At 42.4% G+C, this 23,731-nt stretch overlaps 1 protein-coding gene across 1 annotated transcript in view; it reads left to right on the plus strand.

Annotated features, from left to right (window-relative positions):
- The window catches only part of LOC124716905, an 811,449-nt gene that overhangs the window by 218,721 nt on the left and 568,997 nt on the right, over positions 1 to 23,731 (plus strand). The gene's annotated exons all lie outside the window — the stretch shown is intronic.

Below are 23,731 nucleotides of genomic sequence, written 5' to 3' on the forward strand. Positions count from 1 at the left end.
TTGCAGATTTTGTCTCGCCACCTGTCACACATGCTCGATGTTGCCTCTCGTTATGCTAGTTGTCGGACGACCCAAACGAGGCGTATGTCAGCACTTTTCTTTCCTCCCTCCGAACTTTCGAACCAATCGTAAATATATCAACATTCATTTTTACTTACATTTCTGGACTGTCTCTTTCTCCTTTTTTTTCAATTTGCAACACTATCTGATGTTCATGAGTAGCTCCTTCATATCAATCGCAACGTCCGACTAGCCATATTAGTACTCCTGTTAATACATGTCGATAAAACGATAACACACTACACTAATTTGGAACCGCTCTATCGAACAGGCAGGGAGAATTCCACGTGAAATATCATTTTATTTGTAATGAGAAACAAACCGACGCTTTCCGTCGATGCTGGGCATCGTAGCATAGTATGAAAGACATGGTAAGCAGCATTTGTTTGTGCTGACTCCGTCTACACGTTGCAAAAACTAAATTGCAAATATCTTCCGAAACGCCGGAGAAAATGCGCCTGACCACCCATATGAGAGGCACTACCCATTTTTAAGAGAGCGATTTAACTCGAGTAATCATGATTTTCTTTTTCCTTCGTCCCGCCTAAACTCTCTTCTTACTCTCGCTGTGTTCTCTCTTGCACCCTTCCGACCACTTATTTCCTGTTCTTTTTTCGGTGTGTGTTCTTGTTTAAGTGTATATTTCTTTATAATGTTTCTGAACAGTTCTCGATTGTTTATGTTGTCTAGTGTGATTTCCAGTTCTTTAATGTCTTTTTCTACAACAGTGAGCCATTTTGTCGTGTTTTTGCTAGAGTTTGCTATGTGAAAGATTTACTTTGTGATCCTGATCTTGTCCATCCTGTTGATATTTCCATAACATTTCATCCTTCTCTTTTTAAAGGTATATATTGTTGTTTCAATCTGTTTTTAGAGCTCTCTTGATGGCCTCTTTATTCAAATTCCTTCGCGAAAAACTGGTCTGAATACTTTCCTTAGAATATCCCTTTCCTGCTTTTCACTATATCTTATTTTTATATGACTATGAATCAATGTAGTTTCTGCAGCGTAGAGTGCTTCTTGCAGAACTACTGTGCTGAAATGCCTTAGTTTTGTGTTGACAGAAATTGACTATTTATTCTAGTGATTCCAAGTGAGTTTATATGGTGTTAGGGGTATAGATACAGTTGTTGTGATGTCTGGTACCTCAGCATGTACCCACTTCAGTGTAGTTTCTTCTCTGAGTCAAACAGTCATCCCACAAACAGATCACATAATTTACTGCCTAATGTTTCCTGCATCGTCGTAACTTAGCCACGAAATGGACTACATCTCTCAGTACAGACTATCTGTTTTGCGTCCACGTGTTCACACTTCAATATCTGACCCGCTCCACAGGGCAAAATAAACATTGCTTGTTTGTGTCCTGTATACTTGGACATACTAACCAACCTCAAAACATAATACTTGAAAATAGCTGTAATTATTAGTCTGCAAGTGAAGTAAATACTGATGTTATTTTGTTCAGTACAATATATAATGAAACATCCCCTTAGAAAAATTAATGAATTACTGTGCTGATAAACCTCTTAGATTATTTGATTTTCAAACAGCTGAGCAAAACTGAACGTACTCAGACATTACTCTCTTTACTTATTCTGATCAACACTAAACTGACACACAATATTTTTTGCGCAACGCAATCTGACTTTCAAAAATCCCTACAAAAGAATGACCCTGACTAACATTAACCTATACGTTTCACAAATCACTTACATCACAAAAATCTTCGTTACTCGAACTACTGCAATACAGCGAGAGCCACTACTGCCAGCTAAATAAAAGATTCAAACTACTGAAGGCACTAACTACTGATAGGCATAGTTTGTTGGCTGGCTCTGAGCACTATGGGACTTAACAACTGTGGTCATCAGTCCCCTAGAACTTAGAACTAATTAAACCTAACTAACCTAAGGACATCACACCCATCCATGCCCGAGGCAGGATTCGAACCTGCGACCGTAGCAGTCGCGCGGGTCCGGACTGAGCGCCTAGAACCGCTAGACCACCGCGACCGGCATAGTTAGCAAATGAAAGATTTTGATAGAGAACAAACAATGTATTTACCTTAATAGTGTTCAAAAGTGATACTATATATATCAGTCCATTATATCCAATATTACAAATTTACTCTTTCTGATGGACACACGTCCAGATCGTCCGCTCTCAAAATTCCGCCATCTCTCTCCCCACATCCACCACTGCTGGCGGCTCACCTCAACTGCGCAACGCTACGCGCTGTTAACAGCCAACAGCCCAACACTACAATAGCAAATATTACAACAATACCACCCAGCCACAGACTGCACACAGCACAGCCAGTGATTTTCATACAGTGCGCTACGTGGCGTTACCAATATAAAAACCTAAACAGCCTACTTACAATAATATATATATATATATATATATATATATATATATATATATATATATATCATCTCTTTCTATGGGACTATGCTCCCATACATTTTACACTCGTTATTTCTTAAATACCAATCTATTTACCTACTTTTCTAGACGTATTTCTGTAACTACAGCAGCTAGAAAATATTAGGTCACCCGTAACAGTAAAATCAAAGATCCGTCGACCTGAAGTGGATTTAAAACGGCTACAGAGAAAAACTACAGAGGAACAGAGAACGGTACCCTCATCTCTTAACGACAGCACGTGGGCGAGAAAAACATTCTCTTCAACAGACTACAGCCATTATCAAGTGTTATCTTTTGTTAGTACGAAACAAACCGGCAAGATTAATTATTGCTACTCGTCAGGGAAATGATAGCGAGAAAGATTTCTGGAGAGCAGCCTTAGTGCCACTCTTATTGATACAAAACGTTTGAAACTGCTTCACAAAAAAAAAGTCACTCTCTGCTACGGACATAAAGGAATTATACATCTTGCACATAATTTCACTTTCACTTTGAACGAAGAGGACTATGGGAAAATCTTTATCAGAAGGAGTGAAAGTATCTAATCCTAACTAATTTGGTAAGGACAAAACTGTGCCAAAACAAAAACATTGAATATTCTCAAACTACTTGGAGCATAGGATACAGGGAAGAATAAAGAGCTTTATCAGTGGATATCACGTCGTTCATTGTTCATCCATTCATTTATTTTCATCGGTGGGCATACCACAGTTTAAGTGACTATAAAACCGTCTACTAAAACAGAACATTGAAAGCTTACTTCGTATTCAATATTGAAAACAAGGTCGACTACAACAGCTGAATTTACGACAGGCCTTTTACCTTACTACCTCGATGATACAAAATACCCAGCCCTTGTCTTCTGCGAATTACAATCTACTGTCCGTCCTTGGAAGAGTAAGCTACTTGATCATTGTCATTTCAGGAGAAGGTATGTCTTCTTAGTAATCATGTAAATTCAGTATCCCAAGTCTGAACACAGAGCAAGAACTGCTTAAAAAGGCTCTGAGGTCATGTTGACTACACGCAGTAGTCGCAGAAACAGCAGGAAGATTTGCACTCAGGTAATTTATCGCTTCAGAGCGAAAATATCTACACTTCAGCTCACTCTGCAGAATTTTAGCACCATTGTTATTAACATATTTCTTGAAACTAAGAGCTGGTTATAAAAACCAACCCATCACTTGTTACCACGTGACCCATAGAGATCACAGCAGGAGGATTAGACACTTAAGGGTTCCACCTCCACGCCTAACGGGCCATACGTCTTCCTGCCACCCAGGAGACTCCGGCTCCATCCCCATTCATGTCCAAGGTCCACATAATCTGGAGAGGAAAGCTAAGAAAGCACTTTAAAAGTAGTGGTATATCTGAGTTCGTACACCGACATTAACGTTGGAGGCAGTAGTATGCTAACCACGTGACCCTTCTCGGATCTTGTCTCCTAACGAAGCTTTATGTAAGGTTCAAAGGAGCGACTGGTTGATAGTCCAATGCCCTGGTGTACGGCAGCAGCACAGTGTTTAGATAGTTAATTTTTTATTGTGACAACACCGCCATGCTGAATGTAACTGTAAACATCAGCTGCATGGTAAGGTATACGAAATATTCTGTTGCTCTTGTAACTACAGGAAGCGCTTTTATATACGCCTCACCATTAAATGCTTGCACCATGATGACCATGAAAGAAACGCGGCTCTTCATACCAACAAACACTCGCTATACAAGAACTTTGTGTAAGAATGTAGTCCAGAAACAATATTTATTTTTAATTAAATTAAAATTTAAATAAACATCGTTCTTGTAACTCAAGTAATCTTTTGTTTTTACTTTGTTTCAGGTAAGCGTCTTCGTCACCATGCATAGCTAGCACAGCAGTATCATGCGTGGTAAAGGTAACGTCTGCTGCTTACGATCTGTATTCTTGCTGCCGGCCGGGGTGACCGAGCGGTTCTAGGTGCTACAGTCTGGAACCGCGCGACCGCTGCGGTCGCAGGTTCGAATCCTGCCTCGGGCATGGATGTGTGTGATGTCCTTAGGTTAGGTAGGTTTAAGTAGTTCTAAGTTCTAGGCGACTGATGACCTCAGCAGTTAAGTCCCATAGTGCTCAGAGCCATTTGAACCATTTGTACTCTTGCTGATACACCTTACGTTTCGCACCTAAGGTAACACCCACGAAAGACAGTCTGAAAAATCGAGTCTCTTAGAACATCTGGTCTTTCAGCTCACGTATCACTGTTTTGTATTACTCTTGTTGGGTCTGGTAACAGCACTAATAATTTTGGGGGAAAGTATTGCACGCTACTTGTCTTTTCCACAAGTTTAAGCAATGCTAACCCTTTTGAAATGGGGCTTTGTGCGCTAACTAGCATATACTATTATGACATCAATTGTTACAATGGCTTCGACTTGTATAGTAGATTTAATAATTCGGAAGAAATTCAGATTGTTGCTTCGGCGGTTGGTTGTTTCTCTGCTGAGCAAATGTTTTTGGCAATATGGCTTACTGCCCTTTTCGAAAAATCAACCTCATGTACGGAAAGGTTAATTCAAGGCGATTTCTTTCAGTATGATCGCTGAAATTAATTTCTGTTTTGATCCATAAAAAAATACTTAATACACCTTATAACACAAGTCATCAATGGTTTTTACAGGTGCTCAAATCTCAGCAAAATAAAATTTTAGAGATCATTGTCAGGCAGCTTTAAGGTCTGAAACTAGCTCGAGAGCTTTACCGCTGGCATGAAGGATTTTTTATGTACGTACTCTAGGGGCATACACTGGAAATTTCCTATTGCATTCGTGTCTTTAGACTAAATAGTAATGAACCAAGCAACAGATTTTCTTAGTGATTACTGGAAGATAAGCGGCGGTCTACTGCTACAACTGGTACTAGTACTATTTCTACTAGATTCAACATTGCTGTTCTATAACTCTAGTAACCATAACAAAACATGGCGATTTTTTTTTTTTTTTACTTTCGGCTAACTATTCGGATCCTCGAAACACATTGTTGACAGACGATTGTATCCTCGTACATCGTGCATATTCCGTTGTTCGTTCTCGTCGCGTGGTAGAGTACTACTTTGCCCAGTAGTGACGAACAAACGAAGACTCATTCCTTTGATCTCGCAAATGAAATTCACAGGTCCCACATAGAAGATACTTAGCAGTTGCAGAGACGTGCTATAACGATGTAAGATATAGGTGTACCCTACTGCTGCTAGTACTTGGATGCTACTCATCTAAGTGGATTGCTACTGTGAACAAGATATGCACTTCGCACGAAATTGGTATGGATGTTCAGTGCGCACGTGTATGACCGCTAACGATGGCTAACTGATTATCGTTCAGTGCTGCAGAAGTACTGAGCGACAAGTAGGGAAAGAACGCTCTTAGCAGGAAAAAAAATGAAACTTAGTGTCAGATAAACACAGCGATCTGTAATCGGATCCTTGACTTTTGTGGACAAAAGCTCCTATCTCACCCAGGATATGCCGCACAACTTCAATAGGAAAATTTAATAACAAGGTATCATCCACAACAACGTGAAATATTCATTTAGGAAAAAAGTTAATTGAAGAATTTCGAAAACAGTTTGCTTACACAAGAATTTCTGTTCTGCAGAAGCTTCATAGTTTTTAGGAAGGTTTTCCGAGGGCAAAGCTATACTAATTACAGCACACGCGCAAGCGGACGAGCAATTGTCCATCCTTCTCTGCATTTCGTCAGCCTTTCGTGGGTTTTAAACACAACATTGGTCAAGTGGAGGCCCCTTCACGCAAACTATCCATGTTTTTGCGGGTAATCGCGAAGAGAATGGTGGATATTTCTTATCGCAGTGATTTTTTGTTCGATAACTCCAGGTCGATGTTCGTAGGACTTACATGTCGGTATCTCCAGAGGAGAAAAAAAGTCGTACCTTATCTGATCAGGTCAGCTGCCGTGCCAACCGGTGTCAACAAGATAGAGGCGAGATAAACGAAGAACATCAAAAGTTACCGTCACCTGACGGTGTCACTTTCGGAAGGGGTCGAAAATATTGCATCAGCCACTTTTTTATGAGCAAAATACTTTGTGTGATTCAGTTCTTTTTACTTTTACTGTTCTCAAGTTGAGCTAATTATCTATACGTGGGGTTACATACAGCCGCGCGGTTTATTTCATCGATCAGAGGTTGCTTCGGTCATCGCTCACCCTAGTTGTTTGCACAGAAAGGTAGCGCCCCTTGGCTCTCCGCCCAGCCGCTGCTGCAGGGACACCTGTATAGAGCGGTGTGACGTCAGAGTAGCGTGGGACCGATGCCAGCTCCACGTGCGACGTGCCCCCAGAACTTTCCCAGAAGCCTTCACGGCTGGCCCTCGACCCGCAATTTTATTATCCCGGCAACAAGTGCTGCGGAACTCCATTGACGTCAAAAGAGATTCTGGGCTTTGCTTCTGGACAAGAAACGCTTTGCCGAAGAAATAAGGCATCGTTAGGAAAGAGATACGTAACAGCGGACACGTGAAACTGCCACATCGCAATTGCTTTTGTTTTGCAATTAACTAGTACCGACTTTAGAGTTAAGTAACCATTTCTGGTCACTCTTCAACCATACAACGTAGGTAGGAAGTAGAAGTTCCGAGTCAAAGTCAGTGCTACACTAGTAAATTTGCGTTGAGTACTTGAAGGAAAACAGCGCAATGTACCGGGTAAGCAAAAAGTCAGTATAAATTTGAAAACTTAATAAATCACGGAATAATGTAGATAGAGAGGTAAAAATTGACACACATGCTTGGAATGACATGGGGTTTTGATTAGAACAAAAAAAAAAAAAAAAGTTCACAAAATGTCCGTCAGATGGCGCTGGACAGCAGGTAACTGCTACCGTGATGGGTGAGAGATACGCCGATATGTTACAGAATCACATCATCCCCAGCCTGCCTTTCAAACACCTGCTGGAACGTACGATGTAAATGCAGGATGGCGCTCCACCCCATATTGCTAGACGCGTGAAAGATCTCTTGCGCGTGTCGTTTGGTAATGATCGTGTGCTCAGCCGCCACTTTCGTCATGCTTGGCCTCCCACGTCCCCAGACCTCAGTCCGTGCTATTATTGGTTTTGGGGTTACCTGAAGTCGCAAGTGTATCGTGATCGACCGACGTCTCTAGGGATGCTGAAAGACAATATCCGACGCCAATGCCTCGCCATAACTCCGGACATGCTTTACAGTGCTGTTCACAACATTATTCCTCGACTACAGCTATTGTTGAGGAATGATGGTGGACATATTGAGCATTTCCTGTAAAGAACACCATGTTTGCTTTGTGTTACTTTGTTATGCTAATTATTGCTATTCTGATCAGATGAAGCGCCATCTGTCGGACATTTTTTGAACTTTTGTATTTTTTTGGTTCTAATAAAACCCCATGTCATTCCAAGCATGTGTGTCAATTTGTATCTCTCTATCTAAATTATTCCGTAATTTATTCAGTTTTCAAATTTATACTGACTTTTTGATCACCCTGTACTAATGGAGGTGTTTCCTGTGGCGTGAAACTTTGTTGTGTAGGTGACTGTGGCGGCCATCATCCTCCTCCGACAGACGGACAGCCATGAGTAGCACTGCTACACGCGCCCACTAAACGAGACACTTCGGAGAAGTTTAGGACACAACTCCGAAAATTAGTGTGACGTCTGATGGTAATGAACTCCACGTCACCGCCTCTCCTATTCGTGAGAGGCGGTAAAAATTTATTTCACCTTCGGGATTCGAATTTCCTACTTCCAGGTCGAGCAACACCATAATGATGTGCAATTAAGTACGGTTTATGTAACTGTAACGTGCTTTGAAACTTATGAAAGGTCTGCCTAGATACATTAACATAATCGGACAAGAGCAATGATTGCGACACGAGACTGTATTACATACGAAGAAATTCCATCAGATAATACTTTTTTCTTTCCTATATGTTGCAGCAGCTGTCAGATTCCTTTAACAAACCAAAAACTTATAACCTAGTTTATATATAGAGGCAGGTCTATAGTATTTCATTATTTTCAGCATTATGTTACAATAGATATTAGGGGAAGAATGACTGCCAAGACGATTCTAGAACTCTGATATTGGTCGAGGGGTCATGCATGGAATGGCTATTAAAGATTTGTGCGACGCAACTCTGTAAACGAGCTTTGGACTATATTGGAGAAGTTCGATGAACAACATTGAAACTGTATGACACCTTACAGAGTACTATGTTGTCCAATGGAAGCCATATTTGAATACGATCAGGCTGCACCATTTTGAGCCGATTTGAATGGTGTGAATACCGTGGAAGTCCGTATCTAACGGAACAACTCAAAACAAATACTTTCCGTGAAAATAATTGTAACGACACTCTCAGTCTAATACATTCATCGTTTAGAAAGAAGGAACTACACGATTTATTACACTGTTCTCTTCCGCTGTGGTCACGGAGAACACTGATTTCAGTTACTAAGTGTCGAGCTTCTCGTTCCAAATTATAATGAGTCTGAACATTAGATTTTTAATTGTGTAGTTGCAGCCGACATGGACATTCTGTCCTGTTGCATGATGCACAGTATAATCTTTAACGTGTCATCTTTATCTGCTGCTCATTTTCGTGGTAAGCTAATGCTGTGGTTATTGCCCAGTAGCTGGCAAACACTTCCTTCTGCACACTAACATGTTTTCAACAGCAGCATCATTACTTACCATTCCCTGAAAAATACCAGACATTGTTCTACGGTTGTATTTGTCCTTCAGTCCTACACTTTTTTGCTCCACTCTTTCTCCTTTTTCTCTTCTTTTTCTTTCTCTGTTCGTGTGTGAGAGACCTTCTTCGTGTTTTCCTGGCTAATATTTAACGCTTTGTCAACAGAAAGGTCATTTGAAATCGGAATTTGCTTAGGGGATGTGAAGGACATGTGATGAATTTCGTGCATCCTTGTCGTGCAATGTAAGGAAATTAAGATAAATGCACGTCAGGATGGTGGACAACAGTTCAAACTACCTTCCGGCTAGGTGGTAGTCCACTATTAAGGAACTGAGTTGCCTTGCTAACCGCATGCCTCGTCTCACTCTCTGATAGGTCTTTGCATCTCAGCTGTCATCTAGAGTCCATACTTTACATTCTTCATCCTACTGTTATGCCCGGATTTCCGACTTATTTCTCTCTGGTGTACACTCCAAATCCTCTTACAGTCCTTGATGGTGTCTCATTTACGGAATCAATGTCTGAATGAGGTGTACTCATTCCGATTTTGTCATAATCTCAATACGCGTCACCCACGAATTGAGACACCTTCATTTCCAAGTTTATGCCTTCTAAATAAATATATGACATCGTAAAATACATGCAGAAGTAGCATGATACGTATGTTCGAAAAATACAATTGCGTTAACAACGTACAACATACAAAAGTGCGATCAAAAAGCTCCCGTTTGAGGGCATTGCTGCAGTGAATATGCAAGGTAGTGCGATTCCAGTGCTGGTATATAAGCACCGGCATGTAGGTAAGCAATTAGCGTGGCACTCGTGTATGTCCGACGTGCGAGCGGTAAATGCTGAAACGTGAACTACGGCGACGTAGTTACCGAATGCATCAAAACAGTATCAGCGTGTTGTTATTCCTATTTTTGGCGGCCAAAGGACAAACACAGGCACACAACCATCGGAGAATGAAGAATTGTCAAAAACCACCGTTGTGGGATGGTGCGGCAAGGGGTGCTTGAGCTTCATGATAAGCACTTCCCCATATTGCGAACGTCCTAAAGCAGAAGTTACGCCAACTCAAGTGGAAAAGACTCGACCATCCGCCCTATAGTCCTGATCCCTCCCCATGAGACTATCACGCTTTCAGTCCCTTAAAAAAGACCTAGAATGGTCGATGATTCCTGTCGGTTGCGGATGTGCAGCAGACAGTTATGGATTCTTCACGTAGCAGGACACGGTGTTTTACCAAACGGGTATCTACAACCTGGTGTATCTGTGAGATAAGTTCCTCAATGCTCACGCCCATTTTGCCTGATTGGCATGCCGAGTCTGGAGTGTACGGCCTTCAAAAGGGACGTTTTTGATCGCCCCTTATATTATTTGGCAGTCGAGTTGAATGCCACATCTCTGATATTCAGAACTTATTTAATGCACAATTTTAAATATTGTATGTAATCACGTTTACCGCTTATGATCTGCTCTGGTAAAACATAAAAAATTCTGGCCATTTCGAGCTATAGTAACCTGCCAGACTTCCTAATTTTGGTATTCTATCAGCGCTCCGAACAGTATATGCTCAAAACTGACGCTGTATTAATTACAGGTTTGCCAGCCGGAGTGGCCGAGCGATTCTAGGCGCTTCAGTCCGGGCCGATACGGTCGCAGGTTCGAATCCTGCCTCGGGCATGGATGTGTGTGATGTCCTTAGGTTAGTTGGGTTTAAGTAGTTCTACGTTCTTGGGAACTGATGACCCCAGATGTTAAGTCCCATAGTGATCATAAACATTTGAATTACAGGTTTTAATTAATAATATTAAAGCAAAAGACAACAGTATGCACAACGGTCACCATAAGTTGTTGTGGAGATGAGCTTGAAACCCACTAGCAAAATAGTACAATATTGACGTGCTGCTTGCTCGTCCATATTATTATCGAAGTAGCAGAACCACTTAAGAACCACACTATCTTTGTGTGATGGTCAAATTGAACACATATGCTCAGCGAAAGTCGAATATCATTGAAGTAAAGGATACGCGTCAAGAAACACACTATTTTCTATCACATTTATCTTCTGTAATGACCACGGCGCTACAATTAGAGAAAATCGATTTCATAGAGAAGGACACCGAAAATTCTTCTTCACGCGTTTCATGTGTCATTTGCGAATGGAGTAGGAAGGGGCGTAAATGATACTGGTACACAACGTCCCATCCGTGCACAACCGTATCATAGCTTGCGAAGCTTAGATGTAGATGAAAGCCCGCATCTCGTGGTCGTGCGGTAGCGTTCTCGCTTCCCACGCCCGGGTTCCCGGCTTCGATTCCCGGCGGGGTCAGGGATTTTCTCTGCCTCGTGATGTCTGGGTGTTGTGTGATGTCCTTAGGTTTAAGTAGTTCTAAGTTCTAGGGGACTGATGACCATAGATGTTAAGTCCCATAGTGCTCAGAGCCATGTAGGTGAAAATCCAGACGTAAATGTACATATAACATGTCCCTGCAACATGTTTGATTATTTATCACGTATTTGCTCGCGTAGTCAGAAAAAGGACAGACACAATGAGACTTCTCTTCGGCTTTCACTGAGAACATGTCGTTGGAGCGTATGTAGAAGTGGTGTATCGAATTTGTGATGTGGGACATACTGTATGTGCGAAAATGTTGCTGCCTCATTCTAGGATAAAATCCTCAAAACTTACGACCACAGCTCCGTTTAAGCGTGGTCTTGAGCACCTCCCCTACATTACGTGACCGAAGTCAGGCAATCATCTGTGATAGGTTTTAGATGAAGAATCCGAAGCAGAAACAATGCTCTCGGTCCGCAACGGGCTAGTTGAGTATCAGTTGTGTTCGATAAAGTGATTCTGCTACTCTGTATCTCAAGCCTGGCCTCACGCTACTTACCTGCTCGAATGCTGTGAGCTCCTGTCGACTTCTCTTTTAGTAAGACGTCAGACATCTGAAGTAAAACATTGTATTTACGGCATTCTTTAAAGCGACTGCAACAATAAAACGGCTGTGGGAAGTTAATGCGCATAGGCCTTAGCTCAGAGAAATTGCGCACTGGACGTCTTGGTAGTCACGCAGATGCGTCTAGGTAGCAGCCAGCTCAGTTATATATATAGGTGTGTGTGTGTGTGTGTGTGTGTGTGTGTGTGTGTGTGTGTGTATTTAGTCGACGATGTCGTCGTTACTGGAAAAGAAGAACCTGTACAAAGATTCCGCAGTATCTGAACAAGAAACCAGCAGTATCGTGCACGAACAGACGTCCTAGCACTCACGTGGTTCGAGCATGCCTGCAACAGTAAAGCGAAATGAGGAAGGCCGAAGCACGATTTGCGAAAGAGCGCTCTCAAACTCTTACGAGCTCACTATCCTCCGTGAGGCTTCTGCACGCTTCCTAGCCAATAACTGTAGGTATTTTAACTTATGGTAGGCAGCGAGGTCATTGCGTAGCTATGAAACCGGCCTTCGAAACTTTTACCTGCTGCTAAATTGTGCAAGTGCATCTAGCTGCAGACAACAACATGCTTCTCTACTCCTTATTTTTCTCACATAGTAAAGTTTAATACACCTGCTGTGATGACCAGAAAAAAATGAGCAATGCGGTAAACGCTATAGCCCAAATTGAAGTTCATTTGACGCTTCCAGTGTAACAGATCTCTTTACCTGTAAGACAAAAGAAATTTTTTTCCTGCTTATTATGAGCAGTCACCTGAGTACGCATCAGGCCACATTCACACTTCCATTGTCGTTGATGCTACTGCCTGTGTTTTCCGAGTACTGCTATCTAAGGTTCTCTCACGGGACGGGGCGTGTGGGTACAGCACCACTACCGGAAAAAAGTCGGCGGAGAACCATGGCTTACCATGTCACAGTGAGATAGACTATTTCAATTCAGTACCCAATGACGGAGTCTCTTGTTGCAATTTTTGGAAGTAACTGGAGGAAACACTGGGCCAGTAATGTTCGAGTCAGGTTTGGAGGTGTGTTCAAGTAGCTGAATGGGCGAATCAGTTTGTGAACGGGTGGAGAATGGAGAGAGGGGAAAAGAACTCATTAGCCTGCAGTTAAGAAAAAACGACGTGAAGATGAATCTCATAGGGACAAAATTCCGACGATCGACTTAAGTTCGGTGGTTCGAACAGTGAGCACATTTCGTGTAATTTTCGGGTAGTTCCCCAAATCTATTTAGCTGGTTGGCACCTTGGTTCCTCATTTCCGCTTCTTGCAGGCAACTCCGTAAACAGTCAACACACAAAAAAGAGCATAATTTATTCTACTACGAAACAAAGGCAGGGAAGAACAAGCAGCCGAAGTTAAAGAGACAAGAGCGAGAATTATTTCGGAACGCACCACGTTGAGGCAGTCGCATCGACCTGTATTTGTGCATTGGATCATCGCGTCGTTCATGTGAAGCACTTTAGGGAGATGATATAAATCTAAATCTGGTCTCGGATCGGAGCACCGTTCTTTCCGAATACGAGTCCAAAGTCTAAATAACTGTGCCACTTAGCTCGATGGTCAGACTGCGTACATGACTAAGATAACGTATCTCGCTACAGAAATATGTTCCAATATACGACCGGGAAATATAGACCTGGTCATTAAACCAGGAAAAAGTATGTTTCTATTATTCCTGTAAAAATGTCAAACGTTTCTCTTTGATAGAATACACCGTGATACTTGCAACCACCTCAAATATTCAGCTGGCGTCGAAAAGCAAACATCCTACAGATTTGCTGGTGTGTGTCGTACTTCCACTTCCTGCCGTTTAGGACGATAATAATTATGTATGAAAACTTCTGTCTTAAATTCAATTTGCTGCGATATATTCGTATTTACAGAGAACTTCACATTAAGTCCACCGTTATGAAAAACACAATTATCAGGGACAGTCAAATGAAAACAAGACAGATGGAAAAAGATGCGAGTAATAAATCATTTATTCGTTCAAAAGTAATCGCCATAAATATTAATACATTTATTCAGTATGAGCCAAGACGGTCAATGCCTTCATGGAAAAATGTTTGCAGTTGCTTGCGGAACCGTAATTTTACCTAGGCGTGCACCTATTACCCGAAGCAAATCGTTGGCTACGAATTTCTTTCTTCAGGAATCCAAAAATATGGAAATTGGATGGAGAGAGACTGGAACTGTATGCAGGATGTGTTAGGGCTTCTCAGTGGAACTTCTGCAGCGTACTGGAAACAACCTTGGCGACACGTGGCCGGGCGTTTTGATGGCATGTCATTTCGATTACACTGTAGACATTCCGTCGGGAAGTCCTTCCGCTTTCTCCATGCAGTACCGTTCTCTCCCCATACCATTTCCATATTTTTGGGATCTTGAAGAAAGATATTCTTGGCTGTAGATTCCCTTCGGACGAAGAGATATACGCCTGTGTACTATCGTGGTTTTGTAAGCAACCGCATACATTTCTCCATGAAGGTATGCACCGTCTAGTCTCGCCCTAGGATAAATGTGTTAACAGTTACGACAATTACTTTTGAAATAATAAACAGTTTACTTACATTTTCCCGTTTGTCTGGTTTTTATTCGACTGCCCCTTACATATAATTTCAGTTTCTCCAAAAACGCTGGATGCGAAGGACAATCATTTACTATTTACATATAAGGACAAAATCTTGCTACGTCTTTATACACACATCAAAAAAAAATTTTGCATCATCCCGGTTCCCGGAACTCCTGAATATAGACGTTGACTGTGGGTATTGTATCACAGACACAGTCCCTTTGACTGTTCGGAGATGTCACTAAACCCGCTCAACGATGTAAACAGCCATGCATGGGCAGCGCGTACCAGATGGAGGGGGTCCGACAGCCAATTAGTTCCAGTCATTCCACTAGGAAGGAGGTACACTGCTCGTGTTGTCTGTAGTTCAACAATGCGTAGACGGTCAATGCCGCGGTTCAATCGCGACCGCATTGTTACATTGTGCCAGCAAGAGCTCTCAACAAGGGAAGTGACCAAACGTCTCGGAGTGAACCAAAGCGATGTTGTTCGGACATGGAGGAGATACAGAGAGAGACAGGAACTGTCGATGACATGCCTCGCTCAGGCCGCCCAAGGGCTACTACTGCAGTGTATGACAGCTACCTACGGACTATGGCTCGGAGGAACCCTCACAGCAACACCACCATGTTTAATGAAGCTTTTTGTGCAGCCACAGAACGTCGTGTTACGACTCGAACTGTCAGCAATAGGCTGCATGACGCGCAACTTCACTCCCAACGTCCATGGCGAGGTTCATCTTTGCAACCACGACACAATGCAGCGCAGCACAGATGGGTCCAACAACGTGACCCACCAACCTCTGAGGATGGGCATCTCGATCTCTTCACCGATGAGTGTCGCATCTGCCATCAACCAGATAATCGTCGGAGACGTGTTTGGAGGCAACCCGGCCAGGCTGAACGCCTTAGACACACTGTTCACCGAGTGCAGCGACGTGGAGGTTCCCCGCTGTTTTTGGATTACATGTGGGGGCGACGTACGCTGCTGGTGGTCATGGGATGCGGCGTAACGGCTGTACGATACGTGAATGCCATCCTCCGACCGATAGTGCAACTTATCAGCAACATATTGGCGAGGCATTCGTCTTCATGGACGACAATTCGAGCCCCTACCGTGCACATCTTGTGAATGACTTTCTTCAGGATAACGACATCGCTCGACTAAAGTGGCCAGTATGTTCTCCAGGCATGAACCCTATCGAACATGCCTGGGATAGATTGAAAAGGGCTGTTTGTGGACAACGTGACCCACCAACCATTCTAAGGGATCTACGCCGAGTCACTGTTGAGGAGTGCGACAATCTGGACCAACAGTGCCTTTATGAACTTGTGCATAGTATGCCACGACGAATACAGACATGCATCAATGGAAGATGACGTGCTACTGGGTATTAGAGGTACCGCTGTGTACAGTAATCAGGACCACCACCTCTGAAGGTCTCGCTGTATCGTGGTACGACATGCAGTGTGCAGTTTTCATGAGCAATAAAAAGGGCGTAAAATAATTATGTTTATGTTGATCTCTATTCTAATTTTCTGTACAGGTTCCGGAACTCTCGGAACTGAGATGATGCAAAACTGTTTTTGATGTGTGTAGTTTGTACTCCATTTGCCTCGATACAACACGTCCAGGGGATGCTGCCGTCAGATGCCAGTACCGTCGTGCCCTTACTGCCAAAGAACGCTCCTGTCTTTCTGATATTACACGTGGTCGGCCCTGCCCTGGTGTTCGGGATCAGCTTCGATCTCTACAAAATGTCGCCACATCCGAGAAACAACAGAACGATTCACATTAAACCTTCTGCCGTCTGTGACTGTGTACACAGCGACTACGGATGTGGGACTACACGGCAAACACTACCCTATTTGATAGGTGCCCTGACGTCATCGTTGGCACGGTTGTCCGTTGACCGGAATGCCATCTGCCGTGCAGAATACTATCGTACTGACGTGTGTTGGCAGTTTGTACGATTATATCGTGAATTAGACACAGAACGGGGAAATACTGCTTTGTTGATTTAATTTTCGACACCAGTGCATTTCAGGTTAATACTCACGTAGGCCGCTACATCTTGTATAACCGGCAGGAGACGACTAGTTTGTTAGCACGATGATTTACAGTGGATAGAAGTGGAACTTGGTTGACTGCCGGAAAATATTTTTGAACTAAAGGACTTGTGTGTCATTGTTAACAACAACAGAGACAGTCTATATACCAACATAGAAATATTCTCTGCCAGTCACTAAGACACAAGCTTCATTACTTGCTTCTTAAAATATAATACTTGCTGAAATGAGACGCTTTCATCTCATTTAAGATCAAAAGGTTTGTATACCTCGCATTTTAACATAATCGCATTAGAACACCAAAAATACTTTTCCTATTTTCATTGCGAAGAACTACTCCACCGAGAAGAAAAAACCTTTAATCACTGCTTTCTATTGCAGACCCTCATGTAGAAAGAATTTAGAATGACTTAGCACAATTTTACTTCGTAAACGCCTCCATTCAATCTAAGATTCAGAAATTATTTCGTGTAATATTTCGTATAGTTACTAGTTTAACCCTCGTGATGGACTTACTCTAAGATCATCATCGTGTTACATTGTGAAAGCTTTGACTGTAGCTGGAAGACAACTATGAAGTCAGTCGCAGAAGGCGTCTGCTGCACAAATACCTGATGTCATCCGTCCTAATGACGCGCTGGTGGCGTTGGTGCGGTCGGAGCGACCATTTGTACCTAATTAGCTCTAACGTGTGTATGAACCGCGAACCAGAGGACAGCGGCACACTTGCGGCAGGCACAACAAACACTTGTAAGTCCGCCGCTTAGTCTGTGCTTTGTGTTCTCTTCTAGCAAGGCTTCCCACAACAATACCTTCATCAGCGGTCAAATGAAATGTCGCCGATGAAACGGACAGTACTACAGAGGACACAACCATAATTAAGGTTAAAAATACTGCTTTAGTCCGTTGCACCTCAGTTTCTTAATACGAATTGCTTCGGATAGTAATACTAAATTATTTCGACGGTATTTCACATTCTATTCCTAAATGCTGTTAATTTTCGTGCAGCTTCGGTTCCACTCCACCTGGTTCTAACATATTTTTATTCCATCACAAGGCTCTTTTCTCTCGCCTATTTAAATTATAAATACAGTAAATGGGCTGTTATTCTGTAAAATGAAGAGAGCAGAGGTTTGTGTACAGAATATGTTTACCGTCTTCATTGAAAGCTAGTGGAGTAATTTATCTGCCGGCCTGAGTGGCCTAGCGGTTCTAGGCGCTTCAGTCTGGAACCGCACGACCGCTACGGTCGCAGGTTCGAATCTTGCCTCGGGCATGGATGTGTGTGATGTCCTTAGGTTAGTTAGGTTTAAGTAGTTCAAAGTTCTAGGGGACTGATGACCTCAGATCGTAAGTGCCATAGTGCTCAGAGCCATTTGAACCATTGAGTAATTTATTTGTTTCAAAACATTACTAACGTATTTGAAATAGCTTTCCCATACGATTCTTGATATTTATTTCCTTGCACGCTTCTAATGTGCTGTCAAAAATATTTATCCAGACATGATGCTTGTCACTAAGACAACTTAACGCGTTTTGTTTACAATAAGCGTTACATATAAGGAACATTTACAGTGATCTGCACAGTACTGCTTCCCCGTAACTCACATATAACTTCTAAAGATGTTTAAATAATGAATTACAATAATCTTAGGTCTGATTTAACCTTCTCTGTATGCTCTATCTGAGCTAAGCCACAGAGTGTGGTACAGTAACAGTTGCAACGTAATTTTACCAGCTGCAATAAAACTGCAACACTATTTCTAATTTACTAGAGTTTTCTTTGTGACGGTACTGCTTTGTATAGTTTTTCAGTTAAATATTATCATCTTTTCAGATGAGTTACACGTCAACCAAAACAGCGAATCAAAATTTTGTGAAAGACATAAACATAAAGCCGCCTACGTAAATCCACAAACTAACGCGAAAATTCCACTGTCTTATACGTCACCTTAACAGGTAATACGACACTAATTACCCCAAAATGATTTCCGCCTCTGTTCAAACAATTTCGATACATTCGTCAAGATCCTCGGCAGCCAGTGCTCGAAAAAACTTTGTTAAGTTTGACTTGCAACACCAGTATCCTTTGTAATTACAGCCAGTTTCAGTTAGTTATCTTACAGATTAGCTTCTTTTATGATAACCATACTTTACTTGGCCAGCGTCGCTGGATCGCTAACGACAGCTCTATCGTTTACGGGTATAGTGTTCATAGCTTCGAGTGTTATTCTTCGAAGTTGATGTTTCTACTAAACATTTAAAGTTTAACAACGCAATTGATTTTTTTTTCTTAATTAGAATGAGTTTGGAATCCTAGTGTATTTGGAATGCTACTCCATACGTCTAAGTAATTTCTTTTTCAGTTCTATACTAGCTGTTACCAAAACGAAAAACAAAATACAGAAGAGAATCTCCTGGCCTTATTACCTGTAATTTGAGTAACGTGCTCCTGTAAGATCAGTAGACTGCATTTATTAAATATATGAGGGAGATTTTCCTTATTTAGAAATGTGATTTGTTTGTCGACTAGATTTAACATCTACGACCTTCGTTTCCCAACAGCTTGTGTTCTACAACTGTCGTGCTGTTTGTTATCCTCGTTCTACTTAGGGAAATCTTATCACTCATTCCTCTGACAACAGATTTGAGACGTACCTCTTGTTACCCGCTGCTGACGATACATAGAGTCCCACTACCGTTTCCTGAGAATCCGTGTTATGTCAGTTACTAGAACCAGGTGACGTTAAACCGTTTGCGGAACTGGCAGCATACCTAACGGTTCCAGGGTATATTTCACGGCTGCAGCTTTCGAAGTACCGAAGGCTGAAAGGATGCGAAAAATCGCAAGGCTTGGCTCATCTCTGTGTAAAATATGACAGAAAAGATTAGCACAAGATCAGAGATGACCCCTGATTCACTGACCATACTATCAAGCCTGTATCTGTCTAAGTAATTACGTAATGGTTGTTGCTGGCAAGAGCTACAGTAGAGTTTCTGATCTGGCTGACAGTGTGAAGAGCCCACTAATGTTTAATAATCTGAATAAATGTACGACGATATTGTTAAGAGATGACACTTTCACGTTGCGAAGGTCTTAAGCAACACTAAAGTGCTGAAAAAATGGTTCAAATGGCTCTGAGCACTATGGGACTTAACATCTGAGGTCATCAGTCCCCTAGAACTTAGAACTACTTAAACCTAACTAACCTAAGGACATCATACACATCCATGCACGAGGCAGGATTCGAACCTGCGACCGTAGCGGTCGCGCAGTTCCAGACTGAAGCGCCTAGGACCACTTGGCCACAGCGGCCGGCCGAAAATGCTGAAGACGACAGTATGTAAAGTATATTAAGTACGTGATTCTCAACTAATGATGTGCAGTGTCGCACCTTTAGAACCCACCAAAACTAGTGGTAAAGACAGGAAGACTGTGGTTTAACGCCCCATCGATGTTGCAGTCACGAGATCTGGTTGGACAGAGACCTGGAATGAAATTGGCCGCGTTCTTTACAAAGGAACCATCCGAGCATTTGCCTTTTTTTCCTTATTCAGTTCAGCGAAATGACGGAATATCTGAATGTTGGTGGCCGGACGGGAAATGGAACCTCACGTCTCACGAATGCAAATCTAGCGTCTTAAACACTCCGCCACTCCTCCACACTTTCCATTAATTCGCTTCTCTGAAAGAATTATGGGTTTGTCCCTTATTTTCTTATTAATTTCTCAATTACAGTGGGAACATTGAAGTCGAAGGTGTTCGTGCACGAAACGAGTCTCTACATAATTCACAGTATACAGATAATAAATTCAGAAACTTGATACTGTAAAGAATTTTTAAAACACGGAAACGATATATTTGTGACAGTATGTAAAATAAATAACACATTACAGCGAAAGTCTCTGAGATACTGTGCGAAATTCCCAAACAGAATTAAACGAGCATGTCTTAAAGGAACCCTTCAGTTTGGATCTGAACAGTTTAGACTTTTCACTCACATTGTTCAGTTCTGCTGGAAGCATACTGAAAATGAAACCTAAAGAATATTACGCACTTTTCTGAACAATGATTAAAAATTTTTGTACTAAGTGCAAACCGTTTTTATGTTTAATGTACAACGAATGAATGTTGCACATACTTTGATGCCCTTCCTTTGAAAAGAAAGGAAAAGAAAACTCTGCGATCAGGCCCTGAAGACCACGACCGCCGTGTCTTCCTCAGTCATTCATCATCGGACGCGGTATGGGGGGGGGGGGGGGGGGGGCATGGAGTCAGTCACTCCGATCTCCCGGACGTTGTCGACGTTTCGACCTTTTCGCCGTTAACTATTAATCAGGTAATTCCTCATCTGACATGAAGAGGCTAAGAGTACCCTGGTACAGTCCTCCCACCAAGGAAAAATACCTGGCTGTACTGGGAATCGAACCCGAGACCCCTGCATGAGCGACTGTCACACTGGCCATTCGGCTATGGCCTTGGAACCTTTACATTGAAAAAAATTCATTTACTAACAAACATTCCATTTATTTATTTCATTTTTATTTTTATTTTTGAAATCTCACCAAGAGAAATAAATTACAGACGGAAGTCAAGTGTCTGTGGATGTGAATCTCATTGCAGAAACCCGGCAAGGATTTTCCTCGAGGAATTCTGTGAAGTTGAGGGAAATTTTCATCAAGACAGTAAAACAGGGAATTATAGATAAATCATCCGTGAAGAAGACCAGTGCTTCGATGATGATGATGATGATTAGTGTTTTAGGGCGCACAACGGCGAGGTTATGAGCGCCCGTCCAGTGCTTCGAGATGGTGCCATCTTTAACATGGATAACGTCAACGCAGAAAGATGTTATTGCGTCAGACGATTAACGCTACGGAGCAGAGTAATGTAATGAAAACATACAACACATGTTATCTTTCTGTTGCTGTGCTTGGATCTTGTCAAATGAATTACCAAGTACGTTAGAGGCGGCGCCAGCAGCTAATCTCCTGCTGCTATAGACGGCTGAAGCGATCCACGAATTTACTGAAGAAGTGTATTGGGGGAATCGCCATCCCAGCTCCGTGTCGTGTCATACACACCCCCTCGTTAATGAAATGATCAGAAATTGTAAATTGACATAAGTGCTACAGTAGTGGTATTTGCTTCCGTTGTATGTTTGTATGATAATCCCCGTATATTAGCTTTCCTGCCACAATTTCCAAAAAATTTCATATAATTTCAAAGTATATGTGAACGCAGATCAAATCAAAAAGTGCAACCCGTCTGTTTGTATCGCTTCATAGAGTACTGTATAATAGACGCAGTAAGATAGTTATTTGTTACAAAAACAGTTAGTTATCAAATTAATGAAACACCTGAACAAACATGATAGATGGCTGTTCTTTTTCTCTGGTTTGTCGAGACACAGGCTCATACAGTTTATAAAATGGTAATAAATAGAACTCGCGCCTCTTGTTGTACATTGGAGCACCCCTTCCGACATTCATTATGATTAAGAAAATCTTGTCCGCTCTAAAACCCAATTACTGTCGATAACGTAAAAGTCGAGTGACTGAGTAGTCCGGAAGATGTGTTGTAGTTCTTCCTTATCTCCATAAAACTAAAGGCGAAACTACTTCACGAGTGGTGAGACATGAGGCGGAGGGGGGAAGGGGGAGGGGGGGCGATGGCAGTCTGTGTGGACTCACTCAGAGCCTATTTAAAAAAAAAATGTTCACGTAACACGTCAGAGTAATTCATCATTCGAGAGAAACAATAGGACCAACATAACAACTACAATCTGCCGTTGTACTGTCACTCAGCCATTTGCATCTTTAACTGCAGGGAATAGGCTTTTAACGCGGGTGTTTTGAGACGATACTCAAGCCAAACTCAATTTGTTGCTGAGTAACTGATTACTCATCGGTCCCTATGACTCTCCGCCAGATATTTTAAGCAACGCTGCACGATGTCGGCGCAATTTGATTCGTAAGCTACTAGCATCTCATCGTGGAATATTAGTGGTTTTAGACTTTCCTTCGCGGGTGGACGTTCAACTCTGGCAGCTCTAGTCGAAGAGTGATTGCAGTAACAGATTAATCGAGATACATACTGACTCCTCTTATCGCTCTGATTTAATAGCTCTGCTCTTTTTTATTATAACCTTCTTCCAATGTTAGGCTATCCTTATCAGCGAACGCTGATTTTCGTTCAACATTAGTGTATCTTGTCTCCAACTGCATACTGCGTCACCATGTCGCGCGCTCCTACTCCCAACAAAAGTGCAGCCTGCGGTAAATTGGCCGCATTAGCCACACATCGATAATTTAGCCTCATTGTATAACTATGAGGTGTCCCATTTCGCCTGCTTAGCTGCTTGGAGCAATGTCTATTGCACCACGTAGTGTACAGCAAAGCAACCTCCTTCGGTACGTAAATAGACGGCCGACACTGCCTAAAAATACCCCTTATTGTCAGTTCCTTGAAATACCGCCTACTGAAATTTGTACCTGTATCAGAATAAGAAAGTGACTGACAGACACAGAGAGGGGTTACGATATCAGTTCCGGCCGGCCGTTGTGATCGAGCGATTCTAGGCGCTTCAGTCTGGAACCGCGCGACCGCTACGGTCGCAGGTTCGAATCCTGCCTCAGGCAAGGGTGTGTGTACTGTCATTAGGTTAGTTATGTTTAAGTAGTTCTAAGTTGTAGGGGACTGATGACCTCAGATGTTAAGTCCCATAGTGCTCAGAGCCATTTCAACCATATCAGTTGCGCAGTTACCCTCACGCTCACTGTACTAAATTCCGTCCGAACAGGCCTTGGAAGGCGCAACGGTAGCGACCGGCCGCCGTGTCATCCTCAAGCCAAAGGCGTCACTGGATGCGGATACTGAGGGGTATGTGGTCAGCGAACCGCTCTCCCGGCCGTATGTC

This window comes from Schistocerca piceifrons, chromosome 1, assembly GCF_021461385.2.
Source record: "Schistocerca piceifrons isolate TAMUIC-IGC-003096 chromosome 1, iqSchPice1.1, whole genome shotgun sequence".
Classification (NCBI taxonomy): domain Eukaryota; kingdom Metazoa; phylum Arthropoda; class Insecta; order Orthoptera; family Acrididae; genus Schistocerca; species Schistocerca piceifrons.